Source organism: Gracilinanus agilis, chromosome 6 (genome assembly GCF_016433145.1).
Source record: "Gracilinanus agilis isolate LMUSP501 chromosome 6, AgileGrace, whole genome shotgun sequence".
NCBI lineage: Eukaryota > Metazoa > Chordata > Mammalia > Didelphimorphia > Didelphidae > Gracilinanus > Gracilinanus agilis.
Window position 1 is genome coordinate 107,809,455 of NC_058135.1, and position 21,975 is coordinate 107,831,429.

At 34.4% G+C, this 21,975-nt stretch overlaps 1 protein-coding gene and 1 pseudogene across 3 annotated transcripts in view; both read left to right on the forward strand.

Moving 5' to 3' along the window:
* The window catches only part of FSTL5 (follistatin like 5), an 862,438-nt gene that overhangs the window by 327,346 nt on the left and 513,117 nt on the right, over positions 1 to 21,975 (forward strand). The window lies entirely within an intron of this gene.
* On the forward strand, positions 18,937 to 20,666 carry LOC123250946 (annotated as a pseudogene).

Below are 21,975 nucleotides of genomic sequence, written 5' to 3' on the forward strand. Positions count from 1 at the left end.
TTATCATTTATATGAATATTTGAGGCATTTTGTGCAAGAAAATACTGTTGAGCGGAGTTTTAAAACATATTTTAGTGAGTTTCCAAGAATTATGAAAGCTATGGAGACTTTTTAATGGCAAAATCACTGAATCCCTCTGGCCGGGTGAGACTGGGCAAGTCATTTACCCTTTCAATGCTGCAAGCAATGCCTAGGCAACTTTTTTAGACTATATCTTGCAGAGAAGGGACTATCCGGCCTTGGTAAAAATTCCTCATCTGGAATTCCCTGATTCCTTTGAAATCATAGCTCTAGACTCAATTCCTATCCTAAGTCTTTCTACTGAGTATTGTATAATTTCTATTATCTGAGTATTTTTTTATACAGTGAATTTCTGGTTGTGTTATATTCTCCATTCCCCAAGGAGTGCCTAGAGTTCTCTATTACCTTGAGAATCAAATACAAAATCCTACTTTGGAGCATTTAAATTTCTTCATGATCTGATCCTTTTCTACCTTTTCAGCTTTCAGAGACCTTACTACCCTCCACACACACTGTAATTCAAGTACAATGTTCTATTTGCTGTTCTTTGAACACAAAACTCTATCTCCCTACCTTTCTCTTGGTTGCCTACTGTTCCTGTAGTTCTCTTCCTCTTTTGCAGGAGGCTTTTCACCTGCTAATACCTCCTATTTTTATATTACCTCTTTTTTTCTATAGAGTATATATCTTATATTTTGCTAATATTTATGTCTTCTCCAGAGATGTATTATGTTTGCTCCTTGAGAGCAGGATCTATGTTTTTTCTCCTTTCTTCATATGCCTAATCCTTTGCACATAGTAGTCTGACTGATTTGCCAGTATCCTGTGTCACCTTGGAAAAGTCCCCTGGAAGAATACAGAAGCTGTATAGAATGCTGGAGTGAGAGTCCGGAATGGGTTTTTTTCTCAGTTTGGCAGTTCCCAGAAAAACACTTAGGTCCCAGGTAAATCACTTAATCTTTTGGAACCTTATCTATAAAATGGGAATAATATCTGTTTTCCTTACTTCATGCAGTTATAAGACCCAAAGGAAGCAAAGTATATAAAATCCTATATAAATGCCAACTCTTCTTGATTATCCAATCATAGGAGAAGATTCACCAGGGGCCACACTGCAAAAGCTCTGCTCAGTGTCAGTTTCCCTAACATATATAACTAGTAGTTGAGCTAGAGAGACAGTAATTCTGTAGCCAAAAATATAGCCAATATATTGAGAACGTTAATATATATAGGAGTTGAAGGGGCTCAGGATAGACTTGTAAAACTACCTTTGATACCTTGTATACATGAGTTTGAATCCAGAAAAAAAAAATAGAAAAACTGTACTTTATTTCCTTCCTGTAGAAATCTGAATTGAAATGAAGACTGATAGTGGGTTGGATTTCATTTAGAAATTGTGCAGCATTATTAAGGATTCCAAACTGCTTCCTGACTCAAAAGCCCCAATTTTTTAAAACAATGTTGTTCTTCTAATAATCTATTTAATTATGACTCATGGAATGCCGTAGCCCCTGAAAAATCAAAATGGAGGGTGTTCAAAAGGTCAGTGGAGGGATTTATATTGGGCTTAAATAAACTACAATTTATTATCAGAAATAACATGCAATAAATTTATATATATATATATACATATATATTAATGAATATTTAGAAAAAAAAGAAGTCAATCATGTACCAAAAGCAAAAAATTACATGGGTTATACCAATAACTACATAATTTTTACTAACTTAAGTACCTATGAATTAGGACACACTACCTTAGGGGGAGGTCTATTCTACCCTTATTTGCCCATCATTAATATCCCAAATATTTCCATAACAATTTTTTACATACCATTCTAAAACTTACTTTTATCATCTATAAAGTGAGTAATGTCACTTTGCCTATTGCACTGGATCACTATAAGAATCAAAAAACAAAATGTGGGGAGAGTATTCTGCAAACCCTAAAGGAGTATACAAATGTCATTGGTGATAATGATACAAACACAAGGAGCATCTGTGACTTCATCTTTGTGGCCAAGTCATGAGATGAGAATTTTTTTCCTTCAACTCTACCCATAATCAGGGTTTGGATTTAGTTAATTAATTCTAGGGATCTTTGAGAGATTAAGTGATTGAGCTTGGGTCAGACAGTGAGTATATGTCAGAGGTGGAATTTGAACTGTTTTCTTGATTCCAAGGCTAGCATCCTCTCTATTGTGCCCTCCAATTCACCATCACCATCACCATTAATAAAAGCTCCGTGGAATTCTAGAGGGTCTCCTGATTTATATAGTTTTACCAGATGACAATAAATATTTCCGATACAAGTCCTACCTTTTTCTGACCTGCAGCATTGTTGTTTTCCTTAAAACTTAATTTCTATAACATATGTATATGGACACATCAGTGCCCATGACCACTTAAACCGAGTGGGCAAGAGCAGATCCAAGGTTTGGCTCTGTAGTTCGTGTAATACTGTGTATAGGCAGGTGGCAAAATGCAATCCCAGATCCATAGACATTATGTTCATTTACTTTACCATTTAGGAAGCACAGATGTTAACTATATAACAACAAGGTGGCTGTTATTGTAATCACCTGCTGTTAGGGCCTCTTGCTGCCACAGTAGCCAAATGGATTCTTGATTTCTTGGCATTTAGTAGGTGTATGTTATTAGATGAATCAAAACAGAATTTTGCAATTTATTTTTCATTCATAAACTCATAAAGAATGCATACTTTAAAAAAGAATCTGCACAAAATTTATTTCATGATTACTTGTGAATAGCCACTATGACTTTCTGATTCCCAATTTGAATTTCTATTGCTCCCCAGATATAAGTTTTCATTTGATTATTGTAGAGGAAGTATTCTTTTTAGACATTTACAGTACTGGGATAGAGGATTGGTCATTTTCAGTTTTGTTTTTCTGCTTTTATTTGAAAAAAAACATTTTATTGCCTTCCTGATGACTGGAAAAATCAATACTTATAGAAAATTAATTAATTATCTAAAGGATAATTTCAAACCCATTAAGCAAGTGATGATTATTTAGAGAGCTTGTCAATGTGTTTTAAATAACAGGAAGGGTTTCAGAAGAATGAACTAAAGCAATCAGCAATAAATTTCTGGAGCATAGACAGTTCCATAAAAAGGTATATTCATATATATGTATGTTTATCTGTGTTTATGAAAGAATATGATCTATGCTAGAAATGAATTTAGTCTTGAGGATGATTACTTAATTAATTCTTCTGAAAATCTGTGCTTATACAAGTATGTGCAATATACATTTTAGTGTCTCTATTAAAAGTAATATTTTATTATCAGAAACCTCATTAATTCAGAGAGAAATGATATAGAAGGAACAATGGAATATATTCTAAGATATGAGTTCCTTTCCCATCATTCCTCAGAAAAGTGGTTTTTAGATTATCTATCCCAAGTGAGTTGGATTCAGTCTCTAGATCTCTGAAAGTCATTGTCTGTATTCTCAAAACAAAACTCTTTCCAAGTGACCTGGAAGTCACACAAGCCCTAAAGAGCTGAATCTCTCATTCATTGAATAAAGTATTCATATGACTCTTAAGTATCATAGAAGAATCATAGAATTGAAATCATCATAGGAGTCATCAATTTAGAACTAGAATGGAATTTCACATAAGAAGAGAGTGGTTTAGACAAGAAATAAGTTTTCCAGAATTATAATCCATCTCTTCAAGATAGATAGATAGATAGATAGATAGATAGACAGACAGATGTTTTTCTAATATCTCAGTGCTTGACTTTTTAATCTAAAGAAAATCCTTTTCTTCTTCTTCCTTCTTTCTCTCCCTTGTTTCATTTTCAACCAAAAAGGTGAATTGAGAGAGTAGGGAAAAAGGGGACTGATGAAGTGATCAAGTTAAGAAGTAATGATGGAGAAGTCAAAAAGAACTTAGGACAGAATTCTATGTAATAATTTATATATCTATATCTACATATATATATATATATATATATATATAGTATATATACTGAAGGAGTCATTTATTTTAGTGAAATGGGCAAAAGTAGGTAAAATAAGGGTGTGATAGGAAAAAAATAAAAATGTAAACACTTTAAATCTGCTAGCACTTCAACCTTCCCAAACGCTCGTCCATTCTGTCCTCCAGAGCATTTTTTTTATAAAATCCTTATTCCTCATTGGAAGCAGTTATGAACTGTGAATAAAATTCCAGACTTTTAGTCAAGAATACCTGAGCTCAAATTCTCCTGTCAGTACTTACAATTTCTATGGCCATGAACAAGTCATCTAAGCTGTCTCAGTTTATTCATCCATAAAATGGGGGTAATAACTTGTATAGTAACACATAGGATCAATGTGAGTCTCAAATGAGAAAACTTTTGTAAATTGTTTTGTAAATCTTATAGCAAGGTACATGTCAATTATTATATTCCTTGAAGAAGAGATTTATGTAGGGGTCTGAATTCTCCTCTTATAGCCCTACATCTCTATTTGGGGGAAAAGAAAAAAAAGTACTTTATATCATTTATTTTATTTTTATATTCCATTCCTCCTAGAGAAGATTTGCCTGTAGTCTAACATTTTCATGGAGTTAACATTTTCCAAAGTGCATAGGAAAGGCAACCTTAGATTTGTAAGTACCTAACAAAGACATTTTTAATAAGATTTACACCACAGAATTAATACCACAAAATGAACAGATGCTATATAAACATGTTGATATTTGTTTCATAGAACAGAGTTATTTTCCAATTTTAGAAACTAACATAGTACTGATCTAATACTAATCAAATATGTATGTGTAAAGTGTTTTGTAAATCATAACATTAAATAAATGTTAAGTACTATTATTAAATATTTTAATTTTCCTCAGTTTACTTATATATTCACTAAAACTTCCCAAGGAAAAATGTATTCTGAGTCTTGGGTTCTCCTACAATGAGCAAGAGAACTGAGTGTGGTGTTCAGGCTGACTGAGCCTAATTTCTTCATAATTTTGGTGTGATATTACATCAAAATAACAAACTTTTAAGTTATTTAACAATTAGAAAAAAGAGTTTTATAGCATTAAAATAGCAAAGATGTTCCACAAGAATAGAACATTTACCAACAGAAGAATATTTACAGACAACTATGCAATAACTACAGAAAGAAATATTTGAAAAGAACTTCAAAATACTCTTTAGTGAAATAGACAAGACCAAATAATTGGAGAAATATTAATTGGTCAAAGTAAGCTGAGCCAATATTTAATCAGACCACCTAAATTAATTGAATTAATGCCATATTATGCAATAAAGTGTCTTTATTCAACTACAAAAATAAGAGCAAAATTCATACAGATGAACAAAAAGTCAGTTATCTTAAGGGTATCGGTGGGATAAAAGGGTGTCTAGCAATGCCAGATCTCCAACTATTTTATAAAATGGCAATCATCAAAATGATTTTGCACTGATTTAAAAAACGGAGATTAATGGAACAGGTTCAGTACATATCACAGAGCATTAATAATAACATAATAATTATAAACGAAAATAAAAGAATGATTTATAAATCTGGAAACCTAAAGGCTTAGAACAAAAACTGCCTAGAAAATGTAGTTTGGCAGAAATAAGGTAAAAATTGTCTTATAACATCATACACCAACAAAAACTCCAAAGAGATCCATGACTTAGATATAAAAGGTCATATCTTAAAAAATTTGAGTAATTAGGAAAAAAAGACCTTTTTTGATCTATGGGTTAGGGAAAAATCATAACCAAATAAAGGTCAGAGGGGAACACTGAAGATAAAGTGAAGAAGAATTTATATGAAATTTTAAAGATTTTGTATAAACAAACCATTTCAGTTAAATTAGAAGGGAAGGGGCATTTGAAGCAAGTTCTTTTTTCTGATGAAGTTTTCATTTCAAAATTTGTGAGTACCTAAATCAATTTTATAAAAAAAATTCCTTATAACAATATTGAAAGGCTATGGATATATAGTTTTTGAAGAAAGAAGTCTTAGAGACTAGCAACTATGTGAAAAAATACATGAGTCACTAATAAGGAGAGAAATACAAATTGAAGCGACTCTGAGGTTTCACTTCATGTCTATGTGATTGGCAGATGAAAACAAAGTTCAACTATTAGAAAGGCTATGTGAAAAAATATGGTTTAATTTGTCATTGGTAAATATGTGAATTCTTTCAATTATTTTAAGAAGACAGGGTTTAAACAGGGAGAGGAAGGAGGGGGCCAAAAGGGATTTCCCTAATTCTGATTTTCTTAATCTCACTCTAAAATCTAATAAATTCTCACCAATCTCTTCTTCTTTTACTTGTTGCTAACTGACAACTACTCTGTCTATCCCCAGAATTCCCTAAATCTAGCTTTCCTGACTATGGCCTCTCCCAAAGATAGTATTGATAAATAAATACCAGTTGGCTTTGATTAGGAGGTGACAAGATGGTAGAGTCACCCAGGGCCTCCAGCCAAGAGACTGAAGGTTTCTTTGAGGTCAGACAGGGATATTCTTTCAGGTTGGCTTCTTCTCAGTAAAATCAGGACATATTTCAAACAGGAACTCAGGAACATAGATGATAGACATAGATGGAATCCATTGGTAATTCTCTTTTCGGAGACTAGATGGCTGAGTTGAGGGACTTCAGCTGCAGGGTCCAAAGACTTTCCACCAGAAAGTCTGTTATTCCCTCACAGGAAGTTTTCTCTCCAAGTTGCAAAGGAAACAAGAACCAAGGAGCTCTCTCTCCAGCCCTGGTCCTCTTTTTATCTCTTCTGACTTTCCTTGGAAACTTTTCCCTTTGCATTCCATCCCTGAGCCAACCAGATTATAAATCTCTATATTTTGCAAAACTTTGTTTCCTATTTCTCTATATTTCCACATTATGGAGCTATGCTTCAAAAGTCACTAAACTTTGCATAACTTTTTTTACCAGTAATACCATATTTAAGTCTGTTTGTATACCTATAAATGTATATTGATTTATATAGCTCTCTCTTACTGTATACATACATATGCATGTTTTTATATATGTGTATATATGTATATATAGATATCAAAAAAATGAAAGAAATGATCCATAGGTATAATACACACACACACACACACACACTCACACACACACATATATGTAGTAGGTCTTTTTTCTTCTTTAAAAAAAAATCCTAAAGCTAAAATCTAGTAATTACATCATCATTGTATGTAAATTTGGAAAGGGCCTGGGATTTGGGCCAAATGGAGAACCTCCTCCCATGACAATGATAGCATATTTTATAACTTAAGAACTAGTGAATTGCTTGTGACTAATGGAACTTAAATGATTGGCTTAATTACCTAATCAGAGTCACAAAACAAGAACTTGTCCAAGTTTGGAATTAACTTCAGATCTTTCTGACTCCATTCTCAGTACTTTACTTTTCCACACTATTTTTATCCTACTCAATATATAATGATTAAAAATAACTAAACAGGAAAAAACCTTTAAAAACAATGATTTGTTTACTCCTTTATTTGTTCTCTTGTGATATGACTGCCAATAGACATAATTTATGGATTTGGAAAGAGAAATTTGTAAAATCCCTTCTGATTCAGATGATGGTGATTTGTGCTTCTTTCTGAATCACTCAAATATAAGCTAATCATACTTTTTTTCATGTCAAACTTTATTAGAGTTGACCAGTTCTGTACTTTTCATGACACCTGTCACAATTCAAATTTGTTTTTAAGTGATCAAACTAGGATTCACCCAACCACCCAAATTTACAACTGGTTTTCATTGTCTCACATAATACTTCTTCCCCTGAAAAAGGGGAACAGTTGGATGTAATGATCTGAAAGGAAATTACAATGTGTCAGATACATCTACTTTGCTAAAAATGGCAGCACCATCTCTAGTCATATAAAAATGCAAATGCAGCATTTTGGGAAGTGTTTGAATTCCAGAGAGAGGGAGAAGTAGAGGAGGCATGCTGGAAGCCGAAGATTAATTCTGAGAAATTGCAAACCATGTTTACTTTATTTATGTTAGCAATACAAGAATGAAATCTCAAGGAAGTATTTTGGAAGATTACTGCATAAAAATAGGAGGCACCAACTCAGTGAATAAATTGTGCGTTGTTTGCTGAATAAGTCATTTGGCAAAGTAAAAATCTTGCCTTTTGATAGTAGCGACCCTTAGCTATTTATGAAGACTGTGAAATACACGGGGCATATTTCTTTTTCTGAGAGTGAACTCAGGAAAATGATTTCATTTTTATAAATAATAATCATGATCTTACCTAGCAGGCAAAAATCTCAATTTTTGTAGCAATCTAGTGAATAAAAACCAATTTGGGGTAGGATGACATTGAGTGAACAATGTATTCCATGATCATTGTTGGTATTTATTACAAATGCATGATGAGATTTGAGGTGTTCCCTGAACTACAAAGCAAGTGTTTTCCTTCTTTTATTATCAATTAATCTATCACGTATTGTATACTGAGTGTTTTGAGTATACTTCTAAACAGGATTAAATTACTCAATAAAAAACCTTGCTTTTGTATTCGAATTTTTTTAAAATGTGTTGAAAATCACATTTCAGCAGAATATAACACAACCTGAAAAGGCATATTAAATACCTAAGGGAAAAAATAGAAAAAGGAAATAAAAGTAGGAGAGAAATCTAGAATTTATGGAAACTTTCCTATACAGTACATACTGATAAAGAAACTACTCTTTGTTGAGGAATACATAATATGTAATCATATTTTAATGGCAAAATAGGATTGCTTCCCTAGTTGGTGACCAAGCATTTGGTTTTTCTTTGCTGTTCACTACCAAATCTCTAGATATGTCTTTATCTTATGCCAAAACCCACCTCAAATCTTTAACCTCGGGAGACTTGGTCTTCATCTTTTTTTTGCATTGTCTTATGTTGGTTTATTTTATTCTAGAAGGATTAAATGAATTTTCATTTTTGGTCGGGAAGGTCCCTTTAAGGAAAAAGGTAATGGAGCCTAATTTATCTCATTCTGTGAACTATCAATCTTACACAAAAGTGGTGACAGATACTTACCCAATCCCACTCTCCCTCTCCCTTTTCTCTTTTTCCTCTCTCTTTGCTGTCTCTGACTCATAATAGCAGGACTTGAATTCAAGTGTGACTCTAGTGTGACCCAGACAAAAATGAAAACAGCCTCTCCCCTTAAGGGGCTAACCCACTAACAGGGTACTATGCTGCAGAATGATTGCATACAGGTACCATAGACAAAAGGAAGGAATAGGTGGTATAATTGTGATTTCTACTATGAACAAGAAAGACAAGAAAAGGCTAGAAAGGCAAGTATCAAGATTCATATACCAATGGAATCAAAAGAACATTTTTAAAAGTTTATGTTTCAAATGAAGATCAAATTTCTGTAACAAAATTCAAGATTATTTTGGAGTATTCACCAGACAAATATTTATACACCATTGTATATGTGGGTAGCACTGTAATAGGCTCTTTGGAGGACTTAAAAGTATAAAGAAATGGAGCATGTCATAAGTATAATCAGGACTATATTGAAATATTCCACAAGAAAATTAAAATCCTTTTGGTGAGGGATTACTAATACTTACGAGAGTAGAAAACACTACAAAAGAACATAGAAGTAAACACCAAAGTAGGTAATTTGAAATGCATATAAATACATTTTACTGAAGATGGAGCTCAGTGAGGGTTGGAGCAAGTGGAGAATGCTTCATGGAGAAGGATGGAATTAAACAGTGTCTTGAAAGAGGGATAAAATTTGCATTGTTGAAGGAGAAGATAAAAACTAAATGTTTAAAATAGATGTCATGGCACAGAGCATAACTTGTTTCTAGTGAGACGAGTGGCCAGACTTGAGTAAGGAGTGATAATGGGGACTAATTTTTGCAAAAAGAAGGGCTCTTTCATGTATGAATGATAGATTGTTAGCAAAGCACATAATAGCTATGATCACTCTAATTAAAAGTTCATTAAGGGTAAGTTAAACTCTAAGTAACTGAAAAACTACTTCTGGACCTATGGAAGAGATAACGACTTGTACCACCCACCCCCTCCACACTTGGCCAGGAGATAAGTGGATGATGAGAGTATAATGTTCCATAAACTGCCAGAAGTCTCTATACTAATTGTGTGTGGGGGTGGGGTTGGGGGGGATGGATGTGGTTATATATCCTGAATTAACTGTGGTATAAAACAAAAAGCATCAATATAACTCATTAATAAAGATTAAAACAGAAGAGTCTTGAAAGACAGGCAGATATTGAAATTTTATTTCAATAGGACCAAATAGATTATATACCAAAAACTTTGTCTTCTATTAGACTTGGAGAAAACACAGTCTAATGATTCTCTTGCTATGTTTTAATGAATGTTTTTAACAAATTGCCTTTAAATATTAAATTATAAAATGGATGAACAATAAGCAGAATGAACAATGTTTCAAAGGCAATTGAAGAAAAATATTTCTGAGATGCCTTACTCAGCTTGGCATGGGACATTGTACCCCCAAATCATAGAAGTATTTCAGGCAAACTGTAAACAGGAAAATTCCTTTGCTCCCTTACATCCTTTTGACTATTAATCCAAAATATGTGATAATGCCTTAAGACCCTGAGAGGATTACCCACCTTGGATTGTCCTTTAGATTTGAGATACATGTTCATACTATGCCTTGATACCATTGGCTGTATCTAAGACATCTATCTATCCCCTAAACTATGAAGGTCACCCCCTATGTCTTCAGGCAAACCTTCCCCCCTCATCCATCCCTTGTGCCTCAGTGCATACCATCCTGAAGCCACATATTAACTATTGTAAAGAGTATGAAGACCCCAGACTTGATGTCCTCTAGGAGGCAGCTTTCCATCTAGCCTGGTCTCCTGGATGGATTCAACATTACCTTCTAAATTAATAAATTTCTCTTTTTATTTTTAAATTTAAGTTTTGGAGTCTTGAATTCTTGTGAAGGGTACCCTTTCCATACCAAGGGGTTCACCTCAAGCCCCCCACAACAATCTGAAGGGGCACATGGTATAGTGACAAGAGTAAGGGATTTGGAGTCAGAGGATTCGGGTTTCAAATTTAGCCTTTATTCCTTGCATTTCTCATCTATATAATAAAGGGATTGGATTCTAAAGTTCCTTCTAGTTTATTATTTACAATTCAAGAATCCTCAGGGGAATAGCAATTTAGTTATAAGGAGATTCAAAATGACAATTTAGAAATCTTGAGTTAATTGTTCTAATTAAAGAAAAATGTATAATATGTAAAGTAAAACTGTTTATTACATCTATTTAATTTTCTTCTATACTGCCATTTCAGACTAAAGCAGACGCAAAATTTTTTGTGTTGGGACAATAAAATTAGTCTAATTAAAATTTAATTAATTTAGTCTGATTTCTAGAACTATCCTCAAATATTAGGACAATTTTCAGTCCATCAGGTAGAACATTTTAAATCTATATTTTGTTGAGTCCAGTCATAGTATTAAAATCATAAAATCTGGAAATTTGCAACATTTTAAGTAGACTCATACTTAGACTATAATGCAGTGATATATACTTGATGGTCACATTATAGGAAGAGATTCTATTTTTAGAACCTTATTATGTTTGTCTTTCTCAAGATCTCCCAATCTCAGGATTCTGATGTACAAAGTGACTGGAAGGCAATTTTAAAAATCAGAAAGAAAAAAAAAACACAACAATAAACACAATTGCATGTGAGCTCTGCCTCTGTCCTACAGAAACAAAGAATCTCTGAGTTGTGCTTTCTTTCAGTGGTTCAGTGATTCCAAACTTGATTAATAGTGCATTCATTTTTTGTGCAAGCACATGCTGAATTGGAGCTTCAAATTGAATTGGGGGCAATTGCCTCCCAAGTAAATCCATCCCTATGTTATCAGAAGCATATTGTACAACTATGCAAAATTCTCTCACTTTATTGGTAAAGTCATTTCAGAATGAGCTTTGTAGTTTGTTTTGACTAAAGCTGAGTGTGGGGAATTTAAATTCAATTGCAGGGTGTATTGAAAGTCCATTAAAATTCTGTCATTGTGTACAATTCATTCAGTAAATTCAAATGTCCATTGTCTACATGAGAGCAAGACATTGAAAGCCTGTATTATAAAACATGATTATAATGCGGTTATTCTTTAGGAATATTTTAAACTTTATAGAAGGAAGCTTTTGAAGGTTTTTTGAAGGTTGCCTAATGTATTTTAAAATGGGACCATGATCCATCATCATTAGAGAAAAAATATTCATGTATAAGTTTAACAAAATCATATAATACTTCTAATAACATTTACAAAATGTGAAAAGTTAACTATTTTGATGTAAAATAAGTATATAAAAGGAAATTTTAGCATCCTCTTAGAAGCAAGTTTGTAGGACACTTGAAAGGTGATAAAAATGACAAATAATGCTTGGGAAAATTCACATTATTCACATTATCTACCAACAACAACAACTACACACACACACACACACACACACACACACACACACACATACTGGAGATACCTCACAAAAATAGTAGATAAGAGAAAAAAAGAACCACAAATAGTTGACAGAAAAAAAGGGGGACTTTTATAGTCATGCTGCTAGAATGGGTCAGCAATTAATGTCTAAAAATCCACAGCAGGGGTAACCTGGTCTTGGTGCTGTTAATATCTTCAAACTTATGTATATTGAAACAGGCAAGGTTTATCAATAATTCTCTCCATCTTGTGAGAAATAGTTGAAAGCTCACCAAATTCATTCAACCTATTGATGGTTTCCTGCCCCAGTGTTGTGATAATACCCATTCTTGTCAAATCATAATAGTTGGCAAGCTTCTTTTGAGAACCAACCTTTTGGATTTGGGGCATAAGGAAATATGCCTTGTTTATATGACTCTGGAACACTGGTATCCTAAGGAAGATAATTCATTTTTGTGTTACCATCTATAAGCAGTCTTACGGAAATAGACTGGTCAGATTATGAGATGGAACTACTCTTGGGGAAATTTAACACTAGACTGAGTCCCTTGGGAATCAGTAAGGAAGGAACAGAAGAAGGATAAACTAAGCAATGAATTCAAAGAGGGGAGGGTGAGTGCCTAATCAATATAATTGAACCTATCATCCAGACCGATGGGACATGAGTAATTTCAGGAAAAGACTGATGGATTAGAAGAAGAAGAGCTAGTTTGGAGACCTGAGGCCATGATGAGCCAAACAAAAGGTTTGGGGGCGGGAAGGCATTAATGGTAGAAATGAAAAAAAAAAAGAAATTGCAATCAACTTTTGGAATTTAACTTTCATGATTTTAGAATTTCAAGAGATGTTGAAGTCAAGTGGAGACTGATGGTATGGGAAGTATTAGAAGAATCAATGTGAATACTCTCCCAAACTCTAAGTAACTGTCTTCCCTCAAGGTGGGATAACATGGCCTGGACTTTCTAGGATAGTTAAATTTCCTCATTAGACTATGAGCCCTCATTGCTAGGGGGAAGTTTTCTATATCAGTTAGAGAACAGGATGGTGATTTTATAACTGGAGGAGATCTTTAAGTCTATTAGGTCAAAGCTATTCATTTAATAGATGAAAAATATGAAGAACAAAGAGACTAAATGACTTGTCCAGGATTACACAATTAGTAAATGTGTAAGATAGAATTTTAATTCAGATCTTTCTGACTTCACATCTAGTGAAAGTATGGGGTAGTGTACAGATTTATGAAAAGCCTGTATGCAGAGCTCAGAAATGTAAGAGAATTTGGTAAGGTACCTTTATCATTTAAATAAGAAAAAACAAAGCAAATACTTAATTACATATGAATAGGAAACAATATACTAATAATTAATATTACTTAGATCAGATACATGACATTTTTATGATTAGTTTAATTTCCATTGCTATATATACTTTAAGCTAAAAAACTATTTTTCTCTTATTTGATATGCCAAAATGTAAATTATTTAATAATTCAAATGGTTCTTCTTCCCATTTAGGTCAGTACAGTTACATTTTATTACATATCATAATAACTTTTAGCATAAGTGATAATAATTCTTAGCTTTATCTGTTACAATTTCATGAGCCCTCAATACCTCAAAAATGATGCATTATAGAACACTGAAATAGTAACTGAATGATTGCTAGTTGGATAATGCTCACAAGAAACAAAATATAGGCATTGTTATTGTTTACATGTCATTTTTTTCTTTGTTTGCTTGATTTGGATTATTTAAACATTTTGAAAATTTCTTAATCCCAAATCTATAGAGAAATAAAATGGAGCAGTCCTGATTATAAGTAGTTTAACTAAACAATGAATGTTTTAAAGAGTCGTGTGTTGGGGAAGCCAGTTAACTCAGTGGATAGAGAACCAGACCTGGAAATAGACTCAGATACTTCCTAACTGTGTGACCTGGGCAAGTCACTTAAACCCATTTGCCAACCCATTATTGTGAATCAATACTTAGTATGAATTCTAAGACAGAAGATAAGGGTTAAAAAAAAGAATAATATGTGTAAATCACATAGAACAGGCATCAATGAAAGCTTATAATCACTCCATATCCTTTAAAAGTTAAATATGTTGTCTTCTTTAATTTGGATTGAATTAATATCTAATTAGCATGAAGTTATTAACTTTTTTTATAATATTAAGTCTCTTGTCAGAAAAAATAGAGGATGAAAATTATATTGGAAATACTTTTTAAAAACATATTTCTCTTTGTAATAAAATATTTTGATTATTTGTAGAATCAACAAGCCAATTTGATTCATTTGAGATTTATTAATCATAACATTAGATCCATGCTATATTTACCACTATGAAGTCTGGTTTATGAAGCAAGTATTCTATAGAATAGAGTAGTCTATAAGACTATTATTATTATATTACTATAAGACTAATAGAATAGTCTATAAGAAAAAAATTGTTAATAGCTCAAAGTTGTGTTTTTCCTTCTCCAATTTAACTAAGCAGAAAGTGCTCAATTTAATGTAAAATGAACCTTTTGTCCACAACTACAGGTAGAGCTCACTATTTTTGTTATTTATATGAAGTACACCTACACAAAATTCTCCAACCATCTGGCATAAGTCAATAAGTCATTTAAAACATTTTCCCATTAATTCTTATTAAAAAGTTTGTGGAAAATCCAACCATCTGTTGAGAGAAATATCTTATCCATGGGGAATCCATATTAGGGTTTTTATTGACATTATTTTTTTGGTTAGAAGGGAAAATGATGTTAAAATAGACATATTTAATCACGTTTGAAACTGTTATATATATATATGTATATATATATGCACATATATATATCGACATACAGTTTTTACAAAATCAGTGATTTATCTAAGAATGATAGAAGGATAATATTAAAATGATTTTCAACTAACAAATTCAAGGTAATATAAAGTCATCTGAAAATGATTCTAGAGCCTTTTTAAAGATATTTTAGATTTTTATCCTTTAGATGAGAATTTTATTCACTTATTATCTAAAAATAATATGAAATAGTGCATGAGCATATTCTATGCAAACCATTAATACTCATATTCAGAGTTCTACATAATTTGGAAAATACAAAAATATTATAGAGCCTCCATATATTATATCACTAATCACTAAATATTTAATTTATCTATATGTTCACTGAAATATACAAATATTTAGAAAATAAGAAAATATGTGGTACAGTTCTCCAGGAGCTATTCCACCAAATAATATCTTATGTTCAATATTATATATCATATTGAGTATTAATATTGGGTGAGTAATGTGGCAAGTAATTATATTTACTCAATTTATTATATTATTAAAATTAAAGAAGACATTATCTTAAGAACTATACAGTGAGGGGGGAGAAAAGCAGAGATATATGTTACCTCAGTCTTGAAAATTTAGCAAAGAAGGAACTTTTGAACTTTATGAAACGAAAAGGATTCTGAAAGAACTTTCAAAGTGACAAAATGTCAGCATGATTATTAAAAAATTCACTAACATGTAAAAATAAAATAAATACATGCCAAAATCAAGTAAAGCTATTGCTTTTTAAATGCTACATGTTTCTGAATCTTAGGAAAATAAGTTGTAAAATTACAGTTGGAAGGAATCACAAAGATCACCTACTCCAACTCTCTTATTTTACAGATGAACCTAAGAAGACCCAGAGAGGTTAAGTGTCTTGTCTGTGGTCACATGAGCATCTCAATTAATGTCTAATATTTTTCCTTCTCCAGTGGCCTTACAATAGCATAAAGGTCCTGCAACCCTACTCTCAAAATCAATATGATCAAATCGAAAGTTCTGGTCAATCTGGCCAAGCTGGCAAAACTTCAAACACAGATCTATCAACAGACTATTGTTTTTGGGCCAAGTAGTATAAAAATATTTTGAGGCTCCCTTTCTCTCTCTCTCTCTCTCTCTCTCTCTCTCTCTCTCTCTCTCTCTCTCTCTCTCTCTCTCTCTCTCTCCCTGTCTCCCTCTCTCTCTACACACCCACAGACAGACACACACACACAAATTGACCACCAGATAATGTGACTTTAGGCAAATCAATTTTCCTCTGGGCCTTAGTTTCCTCTTTTGTAAAATGACATATAATATACTGGGTGACCTTTATGGATTTATACAGTTTTAAATCCTAGAACCCATGATTTGTTTATTAAAAGTATGGAGAAGTTATAATTTTTGTGTCAAGAGAGGCAGCGCCTACTTCAATTAAATGATAGATCTTAAGAAATAGTGATTTTTTAGTGAAAATTAAAAAGCATATGTTGAAGATAATTTAAAAAGCTTATTATTTAATATTTCCAGGAATTTTGTAGAATGTAAAAGCTCTATTGTACTTCCTCAGATAGAACTTATTTCTTCTTACTCAAATTAGTGGTTCAGGAGCACTTCTCAGTATTAAATATACTTTACAAGTCCACATCATGACATTTTGTTAATAATAAATTTTTATTTTTCAAAATTACATATCAATATGATTTCTTAATATTCATTTTCTGATATTCTGTTCTCTCTCTCTCCATCCTACTCTTCTCTCATCTTCAAGAAGGCAGGTACTATGATGTAGGCTGTACATATATTTTCATATAATATATATTTCCATGTTCTTCATGTTGTGAAACAAGACAGACATTGCCTACAATAGACAAAAATTCATGGAGGAAATAAAATAAAGAATAGTCTATTTCTATTTTCATTCAGAATACGTCTGCTTCTTTTGTGGTGGTGGTTATCCTTTTTCTGTCAATGAGTCCCTTGGAGTTGTCATGAATCCTTGCCTTTTTGATAATAGTTAAATCATTCACAGTTGACCATCATACATTACTGTGTTCTTAACTGTCTACAAATTTCTCCTATTTCTGCTCAATTCAATTTGTGTCACTCTTGTATCTTGCTCATAATTTCTTATGGCAAAAAGCATTCCATTACAATCATATACCTCAACTTGTTTCAGCCATTCTCCAATTGATGGGCATCCCTTCAATTTCCAGGTTTTTCCACCACAAAAAACAAACAAACAAACAAAAAATACTGCTGTAAATATTTTTATTGGGCAGACTCTTTTTTTTCCCTGTCTTCAATTTCTTTGGGATCCAAACTTAGTAGTGATATAGCTGAACCAAAGCATCATTACACATTCTTGAGCCAAACAAATAACTTGCATCCTACGACAGAAGTGCCTATTACTATTCTAACTACTATAAAAGAAAAAGGACAAAGAAATAGAGAGTCTGCCTTGACTCAGTTCCTCTCTGTATTGATATAAACATCTACCAGGTTGGGGAAAACTTTCTTTTAACATTTAATATTTATTTTAAAATCTAAACCCAATGCATTTGAGGTATCCAGCATGCATTCAGTACAAATACTGAAAGGTGAAAATTGGCCAGCCCCTGTGGGAATGCTGCCAATAGCAGGGCTCATGCTGATTTGTGTATCATGGAGGAAGAGTAAAGTGCTTTTGTGACCTCCTTTGCTTTTGGCTTCCAATAGCAACAGTGCTTTCCTTGTGGATTTGATGTTTTCGATACAATGGAGAAAAACCACGGTTAAAGCAGTAATTTGCTAGCACTTTGTTCACTATGTGGAATATATAAATTCTAAAGGTAAATTCAGATTGGAACCTCTGATTCAAATCATTCAGTTCAGGAATAACTCTGTCCTACCTTGAATATCAAACTATTTCAGCTAAACGTGTATTTGTGGTTATAAATTTGTTGTCAATTTATTTTGCCTATGAAAACAAAACTTGTTTCAGACTATCCATAGATATCTTTTTTGTGCCATCCTAAATTTGGGTTAAAATACATAAAATACGATTAAAAACATGAATGTAATATGTTATACTATCACGATTCTTCCCTTCTTCTAACAGTTACTCCTATGGAGAATGAGATATTTGGAATCCTTAAGGTCTCATCCTAGCTGATAACCCTTAGCTGATTACCTACCTCATATAATCCCATACGGGAGTTCTGAATCAATATGGATTTAAATTTGTATTTTATGGGCTTCTTAGTATTAAGTCTCTCTAGGAACATCCAAAATCGACTCATTTCTAGGCATTACTGACATCTAGGCATCCAAATTCCTTTGTAAACACCAAGCTAACATGTACCAAAGTTTGTTCATTTTTTCCCCCATCATCTGGAAGGCAGGATCTTTAAAGGCTTTGTTATACTATCAAAGCTGATTGAGTTTTTAAGCTTCTTTTTAGTTCACCTCTTCCATACTAAACACAAACACTTCTCAGTCTCCTGCTTTACCTAATCCCAGTCATTCAAAATTACTCCCATAGCCCCTTTCTTCCAATCAATCAACAAGCAATTATTAAGAACTGGTTATGCAGGACAGCGGCTGGGGTAGCTGAGAGGACGATGGCTATTCTCAGAGGAGCAATAAGGAAACAGAGACTCAAAAGAGAATGCAGGTTAAAACTCTGAAGAAAATGTCTACTGAATGGTCTTCTTGGAAAAACCTGTCAACTATTCAGAAAATAGCACGAGGCCTTGGAATCCCAGCCTTCCTGACTTGCTTATATCCTCTACCGAAGGTATAGAGAAAGTCGAGAAGAACAGTCAACATTCGTTGGGGAAGATGATATTGAGGTGGAGATGTGGGTCCCTCAAGAGGCTGTGAAGTTGATCATTGGCTGTCAAGGAGCCAATATTAAACAGCTGAGGAAACAGACTGGTGCTTCTATTGATGTGGACACAGAAGATGTATGTGAGGCGTGGATGCTGCTCATAGGTGGCTTTCCTGTCCAGGTTTGCAAAGCCAAAGCAGCAATCCACCAGATCCTGACAGAATTCCCTGTGTATGAGCAGTTTTCAGTACCTCAGAAATCTGTGGGCAGAATAATAGGGAGGGGTGGAGAAGACCATTCGTGCCATCTACAAGAGCTCTGGGGCCAAATTCGCCTGTGACAAGGAATCAGAAGGGGCATTACTACTAAGGAGACTCATAAAGATCTCAGGAACACAGAAGGAAGTGGCAGCAGCCAAGCATCTCATCCTAGAGAAAGTTTCAGAAGATGAAGAGCTTCGGAAGAGGATTGCTCACTCAGCAGAATCCAGAGTACAGCACAAGCAACCCACTGGTGTCAAGAGAGAAGAGGTAGCAGGGCCCAAGGCAGCCAGCCTTTCCTAAGGACATGAGCACCAGCAAGAAGCTGACTCCCTCCCTGGCTGCCACTCCTAGCCGAGGAGGAGGAGATATGGCTGGGCCGAGACTAGAACAGGTGGAACATTCCCATGAAAAAATACTCCCTGACAACAGCTGCCAGGAGGATGTTGGAGCCCAAGCTGGTCCAGAGATGCCAACGTTTGAAATCCCCAGCCCTGACTTCAGTTTCCATGCTGATGAATATCTAGAAGTCTATGTGTCTGCCTCTGAAAACCCCAACCATTTCTAGATCCAGATTATTGGCTCCTGCAGCTTACGGCCAGACAAGCTGGTCAATGAGATGACCCAATACACTGAGAACACTCAGTCACCTGAAGATCTGACCGTGCACGTGGGTGACATTGTACCTACAGATGGGCCCTGGTATCGGCCTGTGTTCTGGGCATCCTGGAGAATGGGAACCTGGATCTCTACTCTGTTGACTTTGGAGATCATGGAGAGAGCCCACTCAAGGATTTGAGAGCCCTCAGGAGTAACTTCCTAATCCTTCCATTCCAAGCAATAGAATGTAGTCTAGCAAGGATTGTTCCCTCAGGTGAAAACTGGGAAGAGGAAGCCCTAGAGGAGTTTGTCCGCCTCACTCATTGTGCAAAGTGGAAACCTCTGGTAGCCAAGATTTCCAGCTAGGTGAAAGCAAGGATTTCTACTTGGCCAGAAATTCACCTTTATGACACAACCAATGGACAGAATCTTGCTATTGGGCTAGAACTGGTGCGCCAGGGTTATGCAGTTGAGCTCCCTTGAGATGTGGGAGAAGATGCTGCTGTCCCTGAGATGCTGCAGGATATGTTGGTCCCAGAGAGGGATACCTCTCTAGACAGCCTCTTGTCTGAGGCCAAGGAAAGCCCTGGAGAGACACCACACACTCTCTCATGCCTCAGCTTATCAGAAGCTGCTTCAGTTAATGGTGATGACGGTGTCCTTGCAGAAGACGACTTGCTCTGATGTCTGTGCTCTGGCTGGCTCGGCCATCTGCCTGCTGTGCAGTGCCAAGGCTTATGGCATGGGAACCTCTGGCTGGACAGAAAATCGAATTCCATAGAAGATAACCCCACATGTCCTCCTTTGTGAGCTACCTACTGATTGACCTGCTGTGAGCCAAATACAGCTGCTGTTTTTCTAGCAGAATGAAGGACTTTTCAGAAAAAGACTAAATATGTATGCATGGGTGTCTGTCACATGCTGCCTTAGAAGGAATTACCTTAGCACTGGCCACAGCCACCACCAGCAGTAAAAGCACTATCCTACTTTGCAGGATGTTTGGTTGGAACTTGGATGGAAAACATTGGTTAGGTTTCTGGTAGTGTGGAAATAGGGAACCTTCAGAAATCTACTTCATTTTCTGAGATGACTTACTGGGAAAATGTTTAAGTTGTAATTAAGGAAGTTCTGAGCCTCCACAAAGTCTTTAGAACTGTGGAAGAAGCAGGGTAGGAAATCAACAGGGTTGAACCAGATACCCCAAGGAAATAAGCAAGTCGTGCTTCCTCCCAGCTTCAAGGGATGCCATTATTATTGAAGGCAAGATTTTTGAGACAGTCATTTCCCTCTCGAATCTAGGCCATAGTGTCAAGTCAGAAAACAACGAGGGCTGGCTCAGGAACATGTAATAAGGTGCAATGCCTTAGGCAGGTATACTGTCTACCATATGTATGTGCATGAATGTGTATGTAAAAATAAAGAGAACTCTGTTAATCACTTAGGGGAATCATTACTAAATAAAGTTCTGTTTTTAAAAAAAAAGTTAAAAAAAAAGAACTGGTTATAGAATAGACTAAACCATGAAAAACAATATCCATATTGCTTAATAATTCCTTTGGTTGCAACTGCCCTAAGAAGAACAACACTGGCTCAGTGGAAGAAGGAGGGAGAGTGGTTGAGTGTTAAAAGAGAGGAGTGTTAGATGCATTGGAGATGATTTCTAGGTTTAGCTATTTGTGATTATGATGGATGTGAACCATCTTTCTGCCCTTTGATGGATCACACTTGCTTTATTGTTGAACCATGACCTTCCAAGGGTCCACAAACTCCCTGTTTATGGACAATATAAAGAATAAATTCCATATAATTTAGCGTGACACACATTTTACATTTCAGCTAAATTAAATAATTAATTCCCTTCAATCCACAACCTACTAACTTTCCTCATATCAGTTTGCCTTCTTCAATGGTAGTATATGCACATAGGCTTTCTCTAATATCTAGAATTTCCTGTAACAACTCTCTGTATCTTTAAGTCTCCACTAAGTAGCCT